Source organism: Ochotona princeps, chromosome 2, assembly GCF_030435755.1.
Source record: "Ochotona princeps isolate mOchPri1 chromosome 2, mOchPri1.hap1, whole genome shotgun sequence".
NCBI lineage: Eukaryota > Metazoa > Chordata > Mammalia > Lagomorpha > Ochotonidae > Ochotona > Ochotona princeps.
In genome coordinates this window covers 124,805,223-124,825,028 of record NC_080833.1, presented here as the reverse complement: position 1 = coordinate 124,825,028, position 19,806 = coordinate 124,805,223, and the positions used below count along the sequence as shown (strand labels likewise).

At 53.7% G+C, this 19,806-nt stretch overlaps 1 pseudogene; it reads left to right on the top strand.

Moving 5' to 3' along the window:
- Nucleotides 1-14,630: 14,630 nt before the first annotated feature.
- On the top strand, nucleotides 14,631-19,386 carry LOC131479614 (SH2 domain-containing protein 5-like; annotated as a pseudogene).
- The last annotated feature ends 420 nt before the right edge of the window (nucleotides 19,387-19,806 follow it).

Sequence of the window (19,806 nt, the reverse complement as noted above, 5' to 3'; positions counted from 1 at the left end):
CAGCACCCACTGTGAAGGCAGGACAAGGATACAGGCCAGGTGACTTGCTTCCCTCTGCATGCCCCATTCCCTAAGGCTCATGAACCCAGCACCGTTTTCATGTCAAGCCCCTCACCCATGCAGCTCATAGACCCAGCAACTACCTCTCCTGCCTAATATGGCTTGCATCACCTCTTTCACCAGTAGGTGCTGCAACCTTGCCCAGTCCAGACTGTTCCTAGCTCCAGCTAAGCTGGTGAACACTGTAGCCTAACCAGGCTCAGCCAGTCTCCAGCCATGGTCCTAATGTGAATTGGCTCTTGTTGTGACCCAAATGCAGCCCCAGCCCAGCATCTGGGTCTCAGATCTTCCAGTGAACGCTAAGACTGTCCTATCCTGGCTCCTTTGTACAATAAGTTAATCCAAGCTTGACACACAAGGCACAGGTAATGTTGTCCCTCAGAAGCAAGTGTACATAATGTTGGAGTCACCAGGATTCAGTTTCTCACATGGAACAGATTTCTTTTCAGGACCCAAGGATTCTTCTTTTTTTTTTTTTTTTCCTTTACAATCTTTACATAGGTAATTAGGGTAAGATGGTTCAAGAGCTACAGGAAATTGGGTAAGACTATTATTTCCACTTGGTTTTCTTCATGTATCTGAGGTAAAGGGGAATATTGAGGGAGAAGCCCCACCCAGTCTCCCACCCATCCCAGGTCCCTGATGTGAGGTGTGCTCCGAAGGTCTTGCTCAAGTGGTTTTGATAGTTCAACACTTATGAATTGCTGCCATTCTCGCCACTCCAAGCACGATGAGGTTGTTGAATTATCCACTGATTGACATAGTCCATCATAGAGTCTCCATTTGCCCAGTTTTTCACTACCAACATATGGCTGATGTGGTTGGTTGATTAAGTTGTTCTCTCTTCTGTCTTTTCATGGTTAGGGTTCTGAGTCCAGTAGTTTGATTGGGCTGATCCCCAAAGAAACTTTGTCTGAGGTGTTCCCAGTGTAACTTTGATTTCCAAGAAAAATAAGTGAATCTTTTAAAAAAAGTATAAAATTGTCCAAACAATACCCATAATTTCAGTGTCTACTTAATAGAATTTGATTTTACTTTACTATGAAGATTTTTTTCAAGGATTTATATTTGAAAAAAGAGAGCTCTTTCATCCACTGGTTTAGTCTCCAAATGGCTGCAGCAACCAGGGCTGAGACAGGATTAAGTCAGGAGCTCGGCGCTTGTTCTGAGGCTCGCACATCAGTGTAGTGGGTCAGCGTTTGAACCATCTTCCACTGCTTTCCCGGTGGCACCAGGAAAGAAACTGGTGCCCATATGGGGTACTGGTGCTGCAGGCAGCAGCCTCACATATTGATTCAAAACTCCGGCTTTTCTTTCTTCTTTTTTTTTTTTTAAAGATTTATTCATTTTATTACAGCCAGATATACACAGAGGAGGAGAGACAGAGAGGAAGATCTTCCGTCTGATGATTCACTCACTAAGTGAGCCGCAACGGGCTGATGCGTGCCGATCAAAAGCCGGGAACCTGGAACCTCTTCTGGGTCTCCCACGCAGGTACAGTGTCTCAAAGCATTGGGCCGTCCTCGACTGCTTTCCCAGGCCACAAGCAGGGAGCTGGAAGGAAAGTGGAGCTGCCAGGATTTGAACCGGCGCCCATATGGGATCCCGGGGCTTTCAAGGCGAGGACTTTAGCCACTAGGCCACGCCGCCGGGCCCGGCTTTTCTTTTTTAAATACTGAAGCACAGTTTAATTATGAGAACTGCACACCTGCCATCCCAGGCGAGGGCTTAGTGAAGCAGGGAGAGCCCTAGCTGTGTTCAGTTTGCAGTCCTTAGGGGTTTAGGTATGAGTCCCCTGGCGTCCTCCCGCCTCTCAGGTCTGGAATGTCTTTGCTAGGTAGAAGGGTTCCCGGGGTTGGGATAGTCCCAATCCCTCCAGGAAGCCCCTACAGCCCTCTTGATGGTGCAGGGCAAGTGAGATTCCTCTGAGCTGCTGGAAGACTGGGACCCACCCAGCTGGGTTATTGAACTTGCTATATAAATGTAAAGCTGTTTCTGACACGTATTTTATTGTCATTTAGATAGATTCTGAGGTTCACAAAACCTCTTAACTAGTGTATTTTTGCTTACTTCAGAATGTTTACCAAAACATCTAGTTTCACTTTGAAATCAAGTCAGTTTTAGACTGTATGCAACTTAGGTTATTGATTGAAGCTCTGAAACAAAATACTTCAGATAATCTCCAAAAAAGGGTAATTTTGAAGTATTTTAACATGTGTGCAATATGTATATTTTAATGTTTTTAAATAAATTGCTGCTATGTGTGAAGCCTGACACCAGGAAGGGGTCTGATGGAGGAATCTGTACAGTTCCTCTGATGGGACACTGACCCTACAAATAAACGCTGGAAGCATGGAGGCAAACAACCCAGAAGAGGCTTTGGAAAATGACCTGCTGGCATACATTTGGCTCGGGTTGGGGGCAAACCAGGCTGAGTCAATTCACATCATCCACTGGTAAGTACGAGTGCTGGAACTGTGTGGGGGTCTGTCCAGGTTCAGTTGCAATAAAAACAATACAAAACACAAAATGCCAAGGTGAAATGGCCTGTGCCAATAGGGAATGCAGCACCCAACCAGCACACCTCCCATTGGTTTAGGTGAGGGATGAGTGTGTGATGGGCAGAGCCGGGAAGGGCTGCAATACTCATTGGTTCCAATGAAGGTCAGGGCTGAGAATAGAACCAACCCAGGGGTTACAACCACCTGCTGATTGGGGTGATGGACTGTGGCGGGCACTCTGTTTACTAGTACATGTAGGAGCCTGGACTGGAAACACCTCAAAGTTTCTTTGGGGATTCCCTTGAACAAAATGGAGGAATCAAAACATTAACCAAGAAAAGATAGAAGATGGAGTAGATCAATCAACCACCTCAGCTATATGTTGGCAGTGATCAAGTGGACAAGGGGAAACTCTATGATGGACTATGTCAATCAGTGGACTCTGCACCAGTCTCATCGTACCTGGATTGTTGCTGATGATATGTTGGAGCTTCTAATTGATCGAGGTGATGCTCTGCTGGCTCTGCCTTCAAACCTGAGAGGGCCTCCCTAAAAGGCCGTTGAACTTGACTGGACAGTGGGATGCTGGACTCTATGTATGGTGTGTACTTGTAATGAGGGAATCCCAACGGAACTTGAGCTGTGGTTATGCATCAAGGTGAAGGAATCCACCATGGGGGGAGGGTTTGGGATGAAGGGGTGAGAATCCCAGTACCTATGAAATTGTGTCATGTAATACAATGTAAACAGTGAATAAATAAAAAAATAATAAATAAATAAATAAATAAATAAATAAATAGCTGCAAGAATTGCTATCTACTTTGCAAACTGGTTTATGTAAGGTACATGCAAACGTGTGTATATATATATTTAACGTTTGATTGTGCATGTAGCTCACTGTGGACTAGTTCATGAAATCTGTATTAACCAGATATTTTAAGAGATGAATTTGGATATTGGCCTTTCCAGGGTAGCTGGTTTTGAGACACTGTATCACCATTAAATATGCTTTTGATAAATGTATGTCTGAAAAAATTGGTGAGACCTTCAGAAGCCACAGTATTTTTTGTTGGTGTATAAGGAGTTATACATGTTCATTTTTGTCAATGCTGTATGGCTCTCACACCTCTTTAAATGAGTGGAAGACAGCACTGGTTTTGTGTCTTGTTAGCGTGTGGCCCCTGAAGCTGTGTGGGCTGGTGTTTGCTCACATGGGAAATGAGAAGTGCATTCAGCAGCCTTCATTCTAATTTCACTATTTCCTAGTTTGTGGTCACTGAATTAATTACCTTTGACTACGAAAGATTGACTTGGCATATGTCAGCTAATGTGAGAAGACAGAACTGGTTGAGAGAATGATCCAGCATGACTAGTTACACAACTTTCTTCTATTTTTGTTCAGTGCATTTGCTGAAGAAAACTCTACAGAAATGTGAAAAGAAGGGGTGGATGGAGCAGATCTCTGGAAAAGGATTCAGTGGCACCTTCCAGCTCTGTTTTCCCTATTACCCCAGGTAAGCACTTTCAATAGGAAGCATTGGCCATGGTGGATTTAAAGTATGATTTTAGGTTATAGGATTGCTTTAATTTATTTTTCCCTTATTGCTGTTACACACAACTGGAAGTGTATGAAAATGAAGAATTGTTCAGGCAATATTGTTTTGAAGCAGAAGGTCTCCATATAAGGACAGGAGAATGGACAGGTAACTAGACAGTACGTTAAGCTACTGCTTGGGATGCTCACATCACATCTGAGTTTCTGATTCAAGTCATGGCTTCTCTGCTTCTGATCCAATTTTGTGCTAATGCAGTCCTGAGCAGTAGCAGATGAACATTACACAAGTGCTTGAAACCCTGCCACCCCGTGGTAGAAACAGATGGAGTTCCGTCTTGTTGCTTTGACCTGGCCCGCTCCTGCCTTTGAGAGCATTGGGGGAATGAACCAGCAGACGGAAGGTCTCTGTATAACACATACAAGCACATGACACACATGTGTATACACATTCTTTATCCTGCCCTGTCTCCCTCTAAATGAATTTAAAACAAAGACTAAATTGGAGTTTTTGCTGTCCTACAGAGTTTACTAGCCAGTTGTTTTTCAAATGAAGCACTCGATTGTTGAGATTCTTGGACAGCCATTTTGATACTCATATCTATAAGTGATAATGACAGTAAGATATTGAAAAATTACATGTATGCTTCAGGGCCTGTACTGTGGTGTGTTATGCTAGGCTTTCACCTGAGATGCCAGCACCAGTGTAAGTCCCAGATGCTGCACTTCCCATCCAGCTCCCTGCTTATGAGAGAGCAGCATAGGATGGCCCAATTCCTTGGGCCCCTGCACCCATGTGGGGGGGCCCAAAAGAAGCTCCAAGGTGCTGGCTTTGGGCTAGGTCATCTCCTCTATTGAGGCCATTTGGAGAGGGTACCAACAATGGGAGATCTCTCTCCCCATGCTGCCTCCTTTGTGTACCTGTGCCTGCGTGATGGTTCATTGACTAAATCTTCATCTTGCAAGTGTCAATCCCATGTGAATCTCAGTTCATATATCAGCTGCTCCACTTCCCATCCAGTCCCCTGCTTGTGGCCTGGAAGGGCAGTTGAGGATGGCCCAAAGTCTTGGGACCCGGAGGAGGATCCTGGTTCCCGGCATTGGATCGGTGCAGCACCGGCCCGTTGTGGTCACTTGGGGAGTGAATCATTGGACAGAAGATCTCCTCCCTGTCCCTCCTCCTCTCTGTATATCTGACTTTGTAATGAAAATAAACAAATCTTTAAAAAAAATAGTTTTCTGGGTTTTTAAAAGATTTACTTATTTGAAAAGCTGAGTGACAGGAAGAAACAGATCTTTCTTCTGCTGATTCACTCCCCAGATAAGCACAACAGTTGGGCTGCGCCAGCTGAAGCCAAGAGCTAGTAACTTCCTTGGTCTCCCATGGGTGCAGACACCCACATACTTGAACCGTCCTCCACTGCCTATCCTGGCACCGTCACAGTATGCTGGATTGAAAGCAGAATAGCTGGGACTAGCATCATCACTCCGATAGAGAATGGTGGCTGTGTAAGCCTTGGTTCAATCTACCTGCACAACACTGGCCCGTTTCATACTTTCTTCAAGGCTGATAAAGATCCTAAGTCCCGCTCTTGGACTGGCAAACACTGGAGCACTACAGACAGTGGTTAGCAGTTTTCTCTTGAGCTGTGGACATTGTGTGAGGCGCTCATGATGCCCTGTGCTGGCCCAGCAGCCCTGTGACTAGTCCTGGGGAAGAGGAAGGGCTTTGAAGCACAGATGGGGCAGGCACCCTACAGTGATGAACCTGGCACCTGGGGCACTTCATTTCTGTGCTGGAGTCCCTGGGTTCCCGTTGCAGCTCTGCTTCTCATTACAGCTTCCTGTTGATACGCATCCTGGGAGCTTCAAGTCATGCCTTGGGTCGCTGATACCCAGGTGGGAGGCGAGTTGCAGGCCATTAGCTTTCGGTTGGCCAGTTCTAGGCCATTTTGGTCTCTGGAATGAGCCAGTGGGTGTTCCTTTGTCTGCTTGTCTTGCTCTGCCTGCCTGCCTTGCTCTGCCTGCCTGCCTTTCTTTGAAATCAACAGTGAAAATACTTTATGAAAAAAAAAAAAAAAAAGCAAAGGACAGGCCTGGCGGGCACCGTAGCGTAATGGCTGAAATCTTCACCTTGCATCCACCAGGATCCTGTATGGCACAGGTTCTTATCCCACCTTCCCCATGTCCCTTCCAGCTCCCTGCTTGTAGCCTAAGAAGGAAGTGGAAGACAGTTCAGATCCTTGGGACCCAGAACCCACGTGGGAGAGCTGGAAAAGGCTCCAGGTTCCTGGCTTTGCATCAGCTCAGCTCCGACTGTTGCAGTGACTTGGGGAGTGAGTCAGCAGATGGAAGATCATTGTCTCTCCTCTCTGTAAATCTGATTTTCCAGTGATAGATGAATGAATCTTAAAAATAAGTATGTATAAACAAGAAAAGGAAAGGACTTGGAAATGAAATTGCATACTCAAATTTATTAGTATGAGTGTCTTTTAAATTTTAACATATTTAAAAACACTGTCTTGACTGTGCTGTTGAAATTAGGTGTGAGATTACTGAGAAGTGTCTGGACTGCCCTTACTTCTTAAGGACATCTTCCAGATTCCACGGCTGCCCTCAAATCCTGTCCTCACAGTAGAGTCACCCTCAGCGTGGGAGGGGACAAGTTTACGGGATGCCAGCACATGCATGATCTTGTCCCCCGCCCAGAGCCGCACGCGTGTCACAGCTTTTATGATCCTACTCTGCGCTGTGGACTTGGCATTGCAAAAAAGGCCATGGGGAATTCCCAGTGAGGATTGTCAGATGAGTGGGTTGTTTGGACGTGCTGTTGCTTCGTAAGGATGAGCTGGAAGTTGGAAGTCCTGCTTGTGCACTCACTCTGCAGGGAACCTTTTTTTTAAGATTTATTTATTTTATTACAAAGGTATCCAGAGAGTAGAGACAGAGAGGAAGATCCTCCGTCTGATGATTCACTCCCCAAGTGACTGCAACTGTAATTAAAATAAATCTTTTAAAAAAAAGAAAGAAAGAACCAGGGAGAGATCTTCATCCACTTTCACTCCTCAAATGACCGCAACAGCCAGAACTAACCAAGAGAGGAGCCAGGAGCTGCTTCCGGGTCACCCAGATGGGTGGCAGAGACCCAAGCACTTTGGACCATCTTCCACTGCCTTCCCAGGGCATTGCAGGGAGCTGGTTGGAGGTAGAACAATTGGGAGTCTAACTGGGGCCCATTTGGAATGCTGGCTTCCTGGTATGCTGTTCAACATTGCCAGCCCCTACTCAGCATATTTTAAAATTAGATTTTTTTAAAGATTGATTTGTTTATTATTACAAAGTCAGATATACAGAGAGGAGGAGAGACAGAGAGGAAGATCTTCCGTCCAATGATTTACTCCCCAAGTGAGCGCAACGGCCGGTGTACACCAATCCAAAGCCGGGAACCAGGAAACTCTTCCAGGTCTCCCACACGGGTGCAGGTTCCCAGTGCATTGGCCGTCCTCGACTGCTTTCCCAGGCCACAAGCAGGGAGCTGGATGGGAAGAGGAGCTGCCGGGATTAGAACCGGCGCCCCCATGGGATCTCAGGGCGTTCAAGGCGAGGACTTTAGCCGCTGGGCCACGCCGCCGGGCCCCAAAATTAGATTTTTTAAAGATTTATTTTTATTTCAAAGGTAAAAGTAACAGAGATCTTCCATCCATGGTTCACTCCCCAAAATGGCCACAACGGCCAGATGTGAGCTGATCTGAAGCTGGAAGCTTCTTCTAGCTCTCCCACGTGGGGTGCAGGGTCCTAAAGCCATAGCCCATCCTCCACTGCTTTCCCAGGCCATAAGCAGGAAGCTGGATCAGAGGTGGAGCAGCCCAGGCTCTCTAGCTGTCAGGGAGATACAAATGAAACCCACATGGAGGTTTCACCTAATTCCAGTGAGATTGGCCTACATTCACAACTCTACTAATAACACCTGCTGGCGTGGATGTGGGGAGAATGGTACCCTCCTCCACTGTTGAGTGTAGATTAGTACAACCACTATGGAAGTCAGTATGGACTGAAATAAACCTGCCATATGACCCAGGTGTCCTAGGAATATATCCAAAGGAAATGGACTCTGCATATGCGACCAGGATCTGTGATTCTGTATTCACAGCAACACAGTCTGCAATGGCAAAGACATGGAAGCAACCCAGATGTGCGTCCAAAGAAGAGAGCTAAAGAAACTGGTACATCTACTTGGTGGAATATTACTCAACCATTAAAAAGAATGAAATTCTACTATTAGCAACGAAATTGTTCCAACTAGAGACCACTATGCTCAGTGAAATAAGTCAGCCCCAAAAGGACAAACATCGTATGTTCTCTGATATAAGGCAACTTTCATGCAAATCGTCAGATCAGTAGCCTTTTCAGTACTGTTTTTGCTGCAACCCATGTTTCGATGTTTTTATTTTTCTTCAAAATAGTTCTTTTTATTTAATTCTTCACTGACTCATAGATCATATAATAGCACCATTTTCTCCAAGAAGGTTTTTTTTTTCCATTTCTTCATCTACATATTGGTTATTCAGTGGCATGTTATTGGACTCCATGGTGTTGTAAATTTTTTTAACTTTATTCCTGTTGTTGATTTTGTTTTGTGGCTTTTCATTTATGTAACTATGTAATAGAAACTATCATATCCAGATGTGAAGATACAATGCAGTGTGCATCTCTACTTTCAAATCACAAATGGACTCCTAATAAAACCGTTAAATATATCTTGACAATAGGATGGTGCACCTTTTGCCATTGTCCATGCCTGCAATACCAGGATACACTTAAATAGCAGAATAATGAACTTATGACTATATATGAAAAGCTGTAGTATTCTAATAATAGAAGGGAAAGCAGTGGGATGGGACAATATGAGGATACACTTAAACAGCAGAATGATGGACTTATGACCTATTGCAAAGGACTATACTATTATAATAATATAGGAGAAACCATTGGGGGCAGGGAGAGGGATATTGGGAAGGGGCAATGGAAATCCCAGGGCCTATAAAATTGTATCCTAAAATAAAATTGTATAATAAAAAAAGAGGAGTAGCCAGGACATGAACTGGCCCCCTTATGGAATGCCAGAGCTGTGGGCAGCTGATTAGCTTGCTATGTCACCACACTGACCCGTAAAATGAGGCTGTTTTGTTTTGTTTTGTTTTGTTTTGTTTTGTTTTAATTGTTAAGGGCTTATTTGTTAAAAGAGGAGTGGAGAAAAAAAAGGAAATAGACCATCTTGAGTTTCCAAAGCCAGGCCCCAAAGAAGAGAAGCCAGGAGGGTAAGAGGTGTGGACGAAGAGCCAGGCCGCAGAGAGACGGAAGGCACTTGATGGGTGGTTTTGTTTTGTTTCCAGTCTTCATTCAAGTGCCAGGGGCCATTCTCTATTCCTCTGCCTCAGCTGGATTGCAGGCAGCAAGAGGCCACCTTCTGGGCCTTCAACTGTACAGATAGGGTGGGGCTTGGCATGCCATTCTGTGATGGTAAAGATGGGCACCCAGAAAGAGCACTAGAGCACAAGGGCTGGTCCGAGGAAGCCCTGGGACGCTATCACCTGATCTCAGAGAGGGCACGTTCCCTTGCAGAATGGGAGACGGTGCCCTTGGCCCTGACCCTTATGCAGGGAGAGGCCCCTGAGGTCTGTGTCCCTGCTGAAAGTGGCACTAATGGTGTGACCTTGGATAAGCACATAGTCTGTTGGCCCACCGGGAAAGGCAGAGAGTTGAACTAGAGTCTGTGGCCTGCCCTCTGGCTTGGACACTTGTTGACACTAACACATATCTTGTGCCCACCCGTCTTTCAGGCTTGTTTATTGGAGATCAGATGTGTGCAGGCGCACAGCAAACCCTCACAAACAATCTCATTTGAATTTACCTCTTCAGGGGTGGACATTTAGTCTGGCAGCTAAGACACCGGTCTGGATCCTCTGCAGCCCACAGCGCCATGCCTGGGTTCGATTCCCAGCTCTGGCTCTGGACTGCAGTTTCCTGCTAATGACGTTGTGGGAGGCAGCAGTGACGGTTCCAGTACCTGAGCTTCCATGTTGGGGGGCACTTCAAGCTGCCAGCTTTGGCTGCAGCTCAGCCCTGGCCATTGTGAGCTGGGGGTGTGAAGCAGTGGACTGCAAAGACCCCCTGCAATTCTGGTTATGTTACAACGTTAGGATCCTATTGGGAGGGATTTCAAAACAGATTTGGTGAGGTGATGACACAATCCAGTCTGTAACACTGACAATTTTTTTAAATCTCCATTCTAGGTCACTTATTGTGGGGGACAGTGCTGGATGGATTGTAGGGACAGCCATGAGCACACTTATGAGGGATAAGCAAGGGGTGCTCAGGGACAGGATGGGGTAGGGCCTCAGGGGAAAAGGAGATGCCAGCGTGTGTGCGTGAGGAGCTGCTCACGTGCCAGGCCTGCCTGAGCTCACCCCCTCGGCTCCAGGTTCAGCGCTCCACCGGTGTCGCTGCCCACTCACTGCTCAGCTGGCAACATCAGCGCCAGATTCTGGGATTTGGGAGAAAGGATGTGACAGCAGGCTCACACCTGTGCAGTTCAGTAATTGTCACTGACTCACCGGCCCCGCCTGCCTCCGCTGCCATCCCTTCCCTGGCGGAACAAGGGCTGTTCCTTGGGGCTGCCCCATGAACCCCACAGCTGTGACTCATGAACCCCATAGCTGGCCGACCCTGCTCCCGGTGGCTCCTGAGGGCTGCTTTGGCATGAACAGGGGATAGGCATTGGGCAGCAGCTGCCAGGAGCTGGCTGACCCCCAAGGGCGGTGTGTACTTCCAATGAACTGTGAATGGGGCCACAGTCATGGTAGGGACTTGGAGTCACTGTGTGCCCCGGGAATTAGGTCCACTGACTTCAGTCAGTCCAGGTAGTGGTAACAATGACACCTAAGTGACAATGAAGGAGTGAGCTTCAAAATGTCTACATGCACTTGGCTTGGAGATACTGTATTTCCAAGGAGGGGTGAAGGCCAGCGGAAGAAGCCCAGGGGTGGCAGCAAGGTCAGGGGGCAAGGTCACGTACTTGACCTCACACACAGTGTTTCAGATGTGGTTTGGTAGGCACTGTGTGTGTGTGTGTGTGTGTAGATTTCAATGTCTCTGAACCCCAGTGCATGCCCCCCTTGCAAGGTGGTCCTCTCTCCTTCAACCCATTGCAACAGAGGCACAGTGCCCCCTCTCAGCCTTCTCTGTCACATGCAAGTCCTTGGGCTTTTCTTATGTCGACCTGAAATTCCTGTCACTGTTTTAAAATTCTATCAGAAATGTGTTCGAGTCAGTATTTAATTTTAATATTTGCTTGCTTAAAGATTTACGTATTTGAAAGGGTGAGTGACAGAGCAAGAGACAAAGCTTTCATCTGCTGGTTCACTCCCCCCAAGGACCCGAAAGGCCCTGGCTGGGCCAAGCCGAGGGTCCGAAAACTCCGTGTAGCAGTTCTAGCATCAGCTAGCATGCAGGCGCTCAGAGCCAGGCCTCGCGTGGCAGGTAAGCCTCCCAAAGAAGTGGGGCATCACAAGGGTTCCGCAGAGTGGTGGTACAGGAAGGCTTCGAGGAAGAGGCTTCGAGGAAGAGGCTTCGAGGAAGAGGCGCCGCGGAAGCCTACACTTGGAGGACGAGAAGACCCTAAGCAAGGGGCGGGAGGAGTCAGGGTTCCGCAGGAATGCCCCGGGAATGAGTCCTTGGGGGACTCAGGGTGCGCAGTCCAGCAACAGACTCCCCATTAGGCCCTTTAAGCGGGAGTGTAGGGTGCGGTGGATGGGGATGGGCGGTGCCCAGGCCCCGGAGCGGCCGCTGATTGGGCGGCACGGCTCCACGGGCTCCGATTGGTGAGAGGCACTGGACGCCGCCGCCTGCTGATGCCGGGGTCGCCTCTCTCGGGCACGTGGGGCGGCCGCGGCGCCTGGGACTCGGGACGCAGCGGACGCGCGTGAGTGCAGGCGGCGAGGGGGGCCGGGGTACGGGAGGGCCGCGAGGAGCGCCCGGTCAGCATCGGGTCGCCGCTTCCAGCGTTCCGCTCGCCCCTCGGCGGGGACACAGGGCTCCTGGGGCGCGCGCTGGGCGGGCTGCGGGGTGGAGGCGCGGGCAGCCCACGCCGGGGACCCCGTGCAGCTCCGGCCTGGCCGGGCGAGTGCCGCACCCCCGCAGCTCCAGGCACGCAACCCGCGCTCTCTTCTCCGTTGCGCGTTTTCTCCGTCACTAACTCCGTCCCCCACGCCCCCGACCCCAGCTTGGGCGCCCCGCGGAAGCGGGCACTTTGTGTTAGGGAGCAACCGCGAGGCTGGCTGCTGCCACCCCAAGATCAGCCCATGGCAGAGAAACTGAGGCAGGGGGAGTGACTCGCCTGGGGGGTCCCACCGTGTCAGACCCCACCTCCAAGTGCTGCGCCCGGCTGCGTGGACCTGGGTCTCCAAGCAGCTGCAGGTCCCCTGGCGAGGGAGCGCCCGAGTGGGACCTGGCCAGGCCAGGACACAGCCCGCTGCCGCGGTGGACCCCTGTCCACAGGAGGAGAGCGCCAGCCACGGTGCCCGGCCCTCAGGGAAGGGCCCCAGGGCGCTGGTTTTACCACCTGCTGCACCCCACCACCCCCGCGTTTGCTGGGAGCAGGTGCCTTCCCATACCTGAGTCCCCACCCTCGGCCCTATGCTTGGCTGTGTGCGGCAGAAGCGCCTTTGTGCCTGACCCTGGAGGGCGCCCCTCTGTCCCTGAGCTGGACCACCTGGCAAAGCCCAACCCTGTCCAAGTGGTCCCAGTCCCTCCCAGCCGCCCCTCCCCTCCTCCCTCCCTCCCCTGCCGCCAACCTCCCCTGGAGCCATGGAAGGGAGGGGGTAATGGGGGGGGATTTCAGAGAAGGCTGAGGACCAGAGCTTCTGCAGGTAGGGAGCTAGGATCAGGTGAGGGTGCAGGGGGAGGGTGAGCCCCCCACCCCACCCCCTCCTGGACGCTGGAGCCATCCAGAGCTCCCACTTGAGCCTGGCAGTAGGCAGCCTTTAACAGCCCTGGGTGCACAGGGGCTGGTGGAGAGCAAGCCCTCTCAGTGCCGGGGGTGGGGAGGGGTGTCAGCCTGAGGGTGGTGTTGGGAACCCTCCCGCTCTCCCCCCACTAGGCTTCCCACCCCTCCCTTCCCACCATCTCTCCCTTGTTCTCTGCTCCTTGTCTCTTTGGTGGTCTCGGCCTCTTTCGCCCATCCCAGCCCCCAGATGGGAATCAAGCCAGGGGGAGGCTGAAGCCCTAAGCCCCTTTTGTGCCAGCTGCACAGCTAACCAGTGCAGAAAGCGGGGGCACACTGGGATCTGCATCAGAGGTGCCAGAGAGCAGGGGGAGGCCTTGGGCTGGGAGGGCCCCCCAGAGCGCTTCCTCTCGCTGAGCAGTGTAGTTCCCACCGTGACCCTGGCTGCCAAGACCCCAAGCAGCTGCTGCTCTTTGAAAGGCCCATGTACCTGCACAAGCTCCCAGGCCGGCTAGTGTCATGGAGGGTCCCTGTCAGATGCAGCTAAGGGGACCTGGGGAGAGACTGAGGGGAGGTGATTCCTGGGCCGCTGGGAAGATGCACTGTGCCCCTCGCTGATGGGTAGCCCACTGGTGTGAACACATTGGTTGCCCTGCCCTGACTCAGTGCTGGGGTGGCTGGAGGAAACTTGCGGAGGCCGCTTCTCTGCCCACAAACGAATGTGTGTGAGGTTGACCACCTTCTCCATACCCGGACGCTGGGTGACTGTAAGTTCAGTTGGATTCGGATTTTATGGTCTGCATTGGGTTCTGGGAAGGGCCGGGGCCAGGCCACGCCAAATAAGCCAGGGTGCCTAAATCAGGCTCTCAGCCTTAGCTCTCCCATCCAGCTCGTGGCCACCCCATGGGCTGCCCTACCCCAGAACCTGCTTTGGCTCCCCACTGCCCACAAAGCAGAGCTCCCCAGTTTGGCATTGAAGACTGATTACATACCAGATCAGAGTGCCACAGGGGCGGCTCTGCCTCAGCCCAGCTGCCCACCTGCCGCCTGCCTTTACAGGCCAAGCCCGAGGCCCTCACACCCCACCACCATCACCACCACCCCCGCGCTGGGAATAGAGGCCGTGTGGCATTAGGCTCTGAGCTCTGTGCTGGTTGGAGTTGCTGAACAAAGTGAGCAAGTGGCCCCTCCTGGCTCTGCTCCTGGCAGGGCCGGGCACGGCGCAGCCTGTCATATCACGAGGTGTGTAATTTGATGTCTTTCTCCTCATCGTGATGTGAAATAGAGCGATCACTGCCTGCTAGTCTGTGTCCCCAGCGCCTGTGGCCTGGGGTATTGTTGGATGAGTGGACAAAGGACTGGGAAGGAGCAGAGGAGCTCCTGGGGGCCTCAGCAGGAGCTGTGCGGCTTGCCTGCCTGGAACTCACACTCCTCCCCTTCCCTCCCTCGCCCCTTACAGCCTTCATTCACGGGCATCTTGAAGCTGGGCATCCCAAGGCCATGCAGAAGGGGGGCAGGGGGCCGTAGGGCCTCTGACTGCAGGCCTGCCCTGTACCGGCCCAGGTGCATCACCAAGTTTGCCCAGGTGGGTGGGGCTGCCCAGCCTGGGTGCCCTGGCGTGTGGGTGGCCCTGTCTGGGTAGGGGAGGCTGAGGGTCAAGGAACTACTTCCGGGTCTCCCCTCAGTGACTTTGGAGTGGGATGTGTGTGTGCGTGTGTGTGTGTGTACAGGTGAGGGAGGGGATCCACAGGGACATGGCAGAGCCCACAGCTTGCCTGACTGAGCAGAGAGTATGTCTGGGTCGGGGAGATCTGGAGAAGGGTGGCCAGGGGCCTTGGGTCTGACCCCTGCCACCTTCCTTGCTCCCTGCCACGCCACCACTGAGCAGTACGTGGGCTCCTTCCCAGTGGACGACCTGGACACCCAGGAGAGTGTGTGGCTGGTGCAGCAACAGCTGTGGCTGCTGAAGGTGGAGGCGCTGGGGGGTGCCCCCAGTGGGGGCCATGACTGGCGGGAGGATGAGCCCCTTCCGAGGCTAGCTGTCCCCAGGGAATATAGCTCCTTTGGCCCAGGACCCCCTCCCTCGAGGCTGTGCGGGGCACCGCAGCTGGGAGATCACGGGAGATTCTCAGTGTGGCCCTGATGGGGATGGTCAGCGAGGAGCCACCCACTCTTCCCTGGCCCTTGGGGGTGACAGAGCGGGTTCACGGCGCCCCGAGGCTGGGCTGGGCAGGTGATGCTAACTCCTGCCAACTCTCCACCCAGGACTGTCCCCACCGCCGGGCTGTCGTTCTCAAGTTCAGGCTCCAGGCACTCAAGATCTACAGTGGGGAGCATGAGGTAGGAGCTTCAGGGGCTCCAAGAGGGGCATTTCCCCCGGGGCTGTCCTCAAGCCCTGCCTCCTGGGGTTCACATGGGGGTGGGTTCAGGGAGTGCTCCCCCAGCCCTGCTGAGCCTGGGGCCGGAGATGCCCACTCTTCCTCCTGGCACCCTGGGGCTGGAGACGGCCCACTTTTTCTCCTGGTACAGAAGGGACCCTGACCATGGGTCACACTGTGCTGTGCTCCCCGTAACTGTGGGCCTCCATCACCTAAGGTCCAGGCACATCATGGGGCTCTGGCATCAAGCACTGAGCTGCCGGCGTGAGGTGTCACCCACCACCTGTTTGAGAGGGACTAGTGTCTCCTCACTTGAGCTGTGTCACGCCAAGGCATGTGGAGGAGGTATGGCAGGGCTAGGACTTGAACCCTTGGCATGTGCCTCAGAGGCCAGGCTGTAAGCCCGGGTCTGCGCCACTGCCTGTCTCTGACCCAGTGGTCCGTGCAAGTTCTGCCCTTGGGTCACAACCCCACCCACAGGCTGGCACATCCCAAGGCCACGGCCCCTAGCAAGATCCAGGTGGCTGGAGCTGGCCTGATGGAGGCCATGAGCACCCTTGCCCCCCGACCCGCAGGTGCTTCTGATGGCGCACGCCCTGAGGCACATCCTCTACTCCACCTGGTGCCCAGCTGACTGCCAGGTTGCCTTCATCGCCCGGAACCGACGGAGCCCGGCCAGCAAGCTGTTCTGCCACCTCTTCGTGGGCAGGCAGCCAGGATAGGTGCCTGGGCCATAAGGCAGGCAGGTGAGGAGGTCATGCTAAGGATGGAGAAGGGGGTGGGCCGGGCATCAGGTGGCCTTTCGGGCATGGCTGCCTGCAGGCACAGTGCCCCTGTCCACATGTCACCTTGAAGGCTCTGGAGAGCAGGTCCGTGGCCTTAGTGGTCCCTGGCGGCCTGCAGGCCAGAGCCTGTGCTTGGCTTCGAGGAGTGCAGCCAGCACCAGGCCTCTGCTTGTGCCATGGCCTCTGTCCTGTCTCTACACTGTCTGCCCTTGAGGCTCAGCCTCCATGTTCCCAAGGCTCCTGCGGCGCCCTCCCCATCCCCATCCCTCTATCCATTTGTCCCTAATGATGGTTGCCTGAGTTCTTGGAGAGCAGAGGCCGGACCAGGCTGGGCTGCGTGTGCTCCACTGGGGTGGTGGGGACAGGGCCATCTGAAAAGCTCTAGGCGAGACAGCTGCAGAGCCCCAGGACCCAGGGGTCGGCAGGCAGAAGCTGAGGCTGTTGCTCACTGCTGCCGTGTGCGTGCAGCTCCATGCTGGATCCAGGCTGACCCCTGCCTGCGACCTGGTGCTTAGTCTTCCAGTGTGTGGCATGTCTTGCAGTCGGCACACAAGTCTGGGGCCTCTGCTGGGCCGCTTCGTGAACTCCTCAAAGGATCATAGAGAAGGCCATGGTCACCCAGCTGTTCCTGAGGAATGGGGCCAGAATTGGAACCCAGGGCCTGAACTCTTGGCGCCCTCTCCAGGGTGAAGGCAGGATCCCCAGGGCAGCCGCCTCTGTTCCAGCGGAGTGAGGGAGGCTGGGGTGGGAGCCTGGTGGTGAGGTTCCCGGGACTGAGTGAGACAGCACTCCTGGTTGAGGAGCTGTGCATAGCCTTGGTGATAACCGAGTGCCCCGTCCAAGGGGAGCTGCCTCTGCCTGTCCTACATCCACATCCTGCACCTGTTACTCTGCCGCTCCTTCCAGCTCGCCTACCTCCTGCAGCACCCTGAGGAGAGGGCACAACCTGAGCCCTGCCAAGTCCCCACAGGGGATGAGTCCCGAAAGCCCGCAGAGGGCCCACCGGCCCTGGTGCGGGAACCCTTTGGCCAGGATCAGCTGTCACAGAACGTCCATGCCTTGGTCTCCTTCCGGCGGCTGCCAGCAGAGGGGCTGGTGGGCAGTGGGGTATGCAGTGCCCCTAGCCAGGGGCGGGCAGAGAACTGGGGGAGTGTTGGGGGCTGCACCCGGGTAGCTGGGGCCGAATCTGCCTTCCCACAGCCTCTCCCTGCGTGCCCTAGAAGGAGCTGTCAGAGTTGGAGGGCCGAGGGGGCACCCTCCATGGCCGCATGGGGAATCTCTACTGTGCCCCAACGCTGGTCCACAAGAAGGCCATCCTTAGCAAGGTGATCCACTGTGGGGCCTACCGGGCCTTCACACATGAGGCTCAGCTGCAGCTGTTGGCATGTGAGGCCTGTGAGTTGCCCCAGCGCACTGGTGTCCATCGCAGGGCATGGCCAGCAAGGGTTGTGCTGTAGGACAGTGGCTGCACCTCAAGACAGGTGCCTCTGTGCAAATGTGGAAGTACCTGAGCCTGTGTACCCAGTCTGAGTGCCTGGGGCTTGCACAGGTGCCGCTGCACAGAGGGGTGTGCCTGTGAGGCAGGGCAGGGAGGCTCTGGGAGGAGACCCATCTGGGATGCTGGGGCCTGCATGGATTGTGGGCCTAGCGTAGGAAGGGGGAGACCCTAATTCCTCTGACCCTGAATGGTATCTCCACAGTTCCTGCCGCGTGGGAGGCATGGCCCCAGGGTCCTGGAGGCTCCTCGTGCCTGGTGGAAAGTGAGGGCAGCCTGACGGAGAACATCTGGGCCTTCGCCGGCATCTCCAGGTTTGGGGGAGGGGCGTGGGATTTGGCCTGGTCTGATGCTTAGTTCTGTTGTGGGGATAGGGTGAGGGGACGGACTCCCTCCCCCTGGCGCTCTTACCAGCCCCATCTCTGTGCACAAACAAAGCTTCCCAGCCCCGCAGACCTTGGGCCCCCTGAGTCTTCTTAAATGTGAAATGAGATAATGAGAAGACCTCCTTGGTGGCAGGGGTGTGGGGAGCTCCAGTGAGGGACCCTGGGAACATGGCCCGCTGCTGGCCCTCTTCATGGCTCCCTGCTTCTGCTGGGGTCCTGAGGCTAGCAGCAAAGGACAGTTAACCCCAGTGCCACTCCAAGCCCAGGACCCGTCCATTGCTCAGGGAGACTGCCCAAGGCTACCCCAGACTAGGGGTCCTGCCCACAGCCTCTCCCGTTCTCCATGCCCCAGGCCCAGTGCCCTGGCCTGCTGTGGAGAGACGTGCTTGGAGCCTTCCTGCTGTGGCCAGAGCCAGGCACCAGTGGCCAGTGGTGCCTGTCGGTGCTGACACAGTGTTCTGTGGTGCCCTACCAGGTCTTCCGCAACCGTGTGGGCCGCTACTGCCTGGAGGTAAGTGCAAGAGGGGCCTGGCTCTGCCCCATTGGTGGCCTAACCCTCATCACAGCGCAAGCTGGCCCTGCCCCTTATCTCGCCTCCCTTACCCTGCTCCCAATCCTTCCTCATTGGTCCAGGCCTGAGCAAAGCACTCTTGGAGGAAAAGTTGAAGGCTTCATGGTCACTGAGGGTCCCCAATCTAGAGGGTGCTCCCAGAGGGCACCCTGCATAGAGCTGGGCTGAGTGACACTTCACATTTCTGCTGGGATGTTGACTCTTAGAAATCCTGCTTCCCCATACCCTAGCCAGTGGGTAGCCAAGCGGAGAACCCACACAGAGGGGCATGACCTTGCCTAAGCCCACACAACCTGAGTCTCCCTTTGAGTGTCAGCCAGGGTCAGGCTGGAGTGTCGGGGCTTTTCTGGACAAGTAGTGAGGGCAAGAGGAAGTGGTTTGTGGCCCTGCCCCAATAGCACATGCTGCCTGAGCCTAGGGTGCTGCGCTGGGTGCAAGCCACAGGAAGGGGCCCCCATGCCGGCCGACTTCCCCAGCCTGGAGGCCCTGGTGGAGAGCCACTCAGGAGCCGAGTGCAGACTCTTCTGCCCCCAGGACATGGGCCACCTGAACCCCACCTACGAGGAACAGGACTTGGGCCATGAGGGCAGGCCGCCTCGGACTCTCCGGCCCCTCAGCCACACCAAGTCGGAGGCAGAACTGCAGGGCCTGGGCTAGGAGGCCGCGGGGTCCAGGGCTGCACCTCATTTGGCCTCCGCAGCCTTCTGCCCTTCTCATCTACACTGGCCAGCGGGTCCTCTGGTTGCTGTGTCCCTCCCGTGGGTCTTCTGTCACTTCCCAGCACACGGTCTGTGTCCTGCTGACATGCTTCTGTGAGGGGGTGGAACGCAGTGCCCAGCCCTAGGGTCTTTGTCATCTTGTTGCCTCTGGCGTCCTGCTTGACTCCTGGCTTAGGAACTTGCCAGGGTGGGTGGGGGGCCCTCCCTGACTGGGGTTTCCAGAATCCAGAGTGTTCCTGACCAAGGCCTCCCTTCCCAGCTCACCCTGCTGCTGGAGAGGCATAGGCCGACCCATGCCTATGGTTTATGGCTGGCACGGCTGTCAGGACTCAGCTCAGCTCACCAGGCCAGCCACATG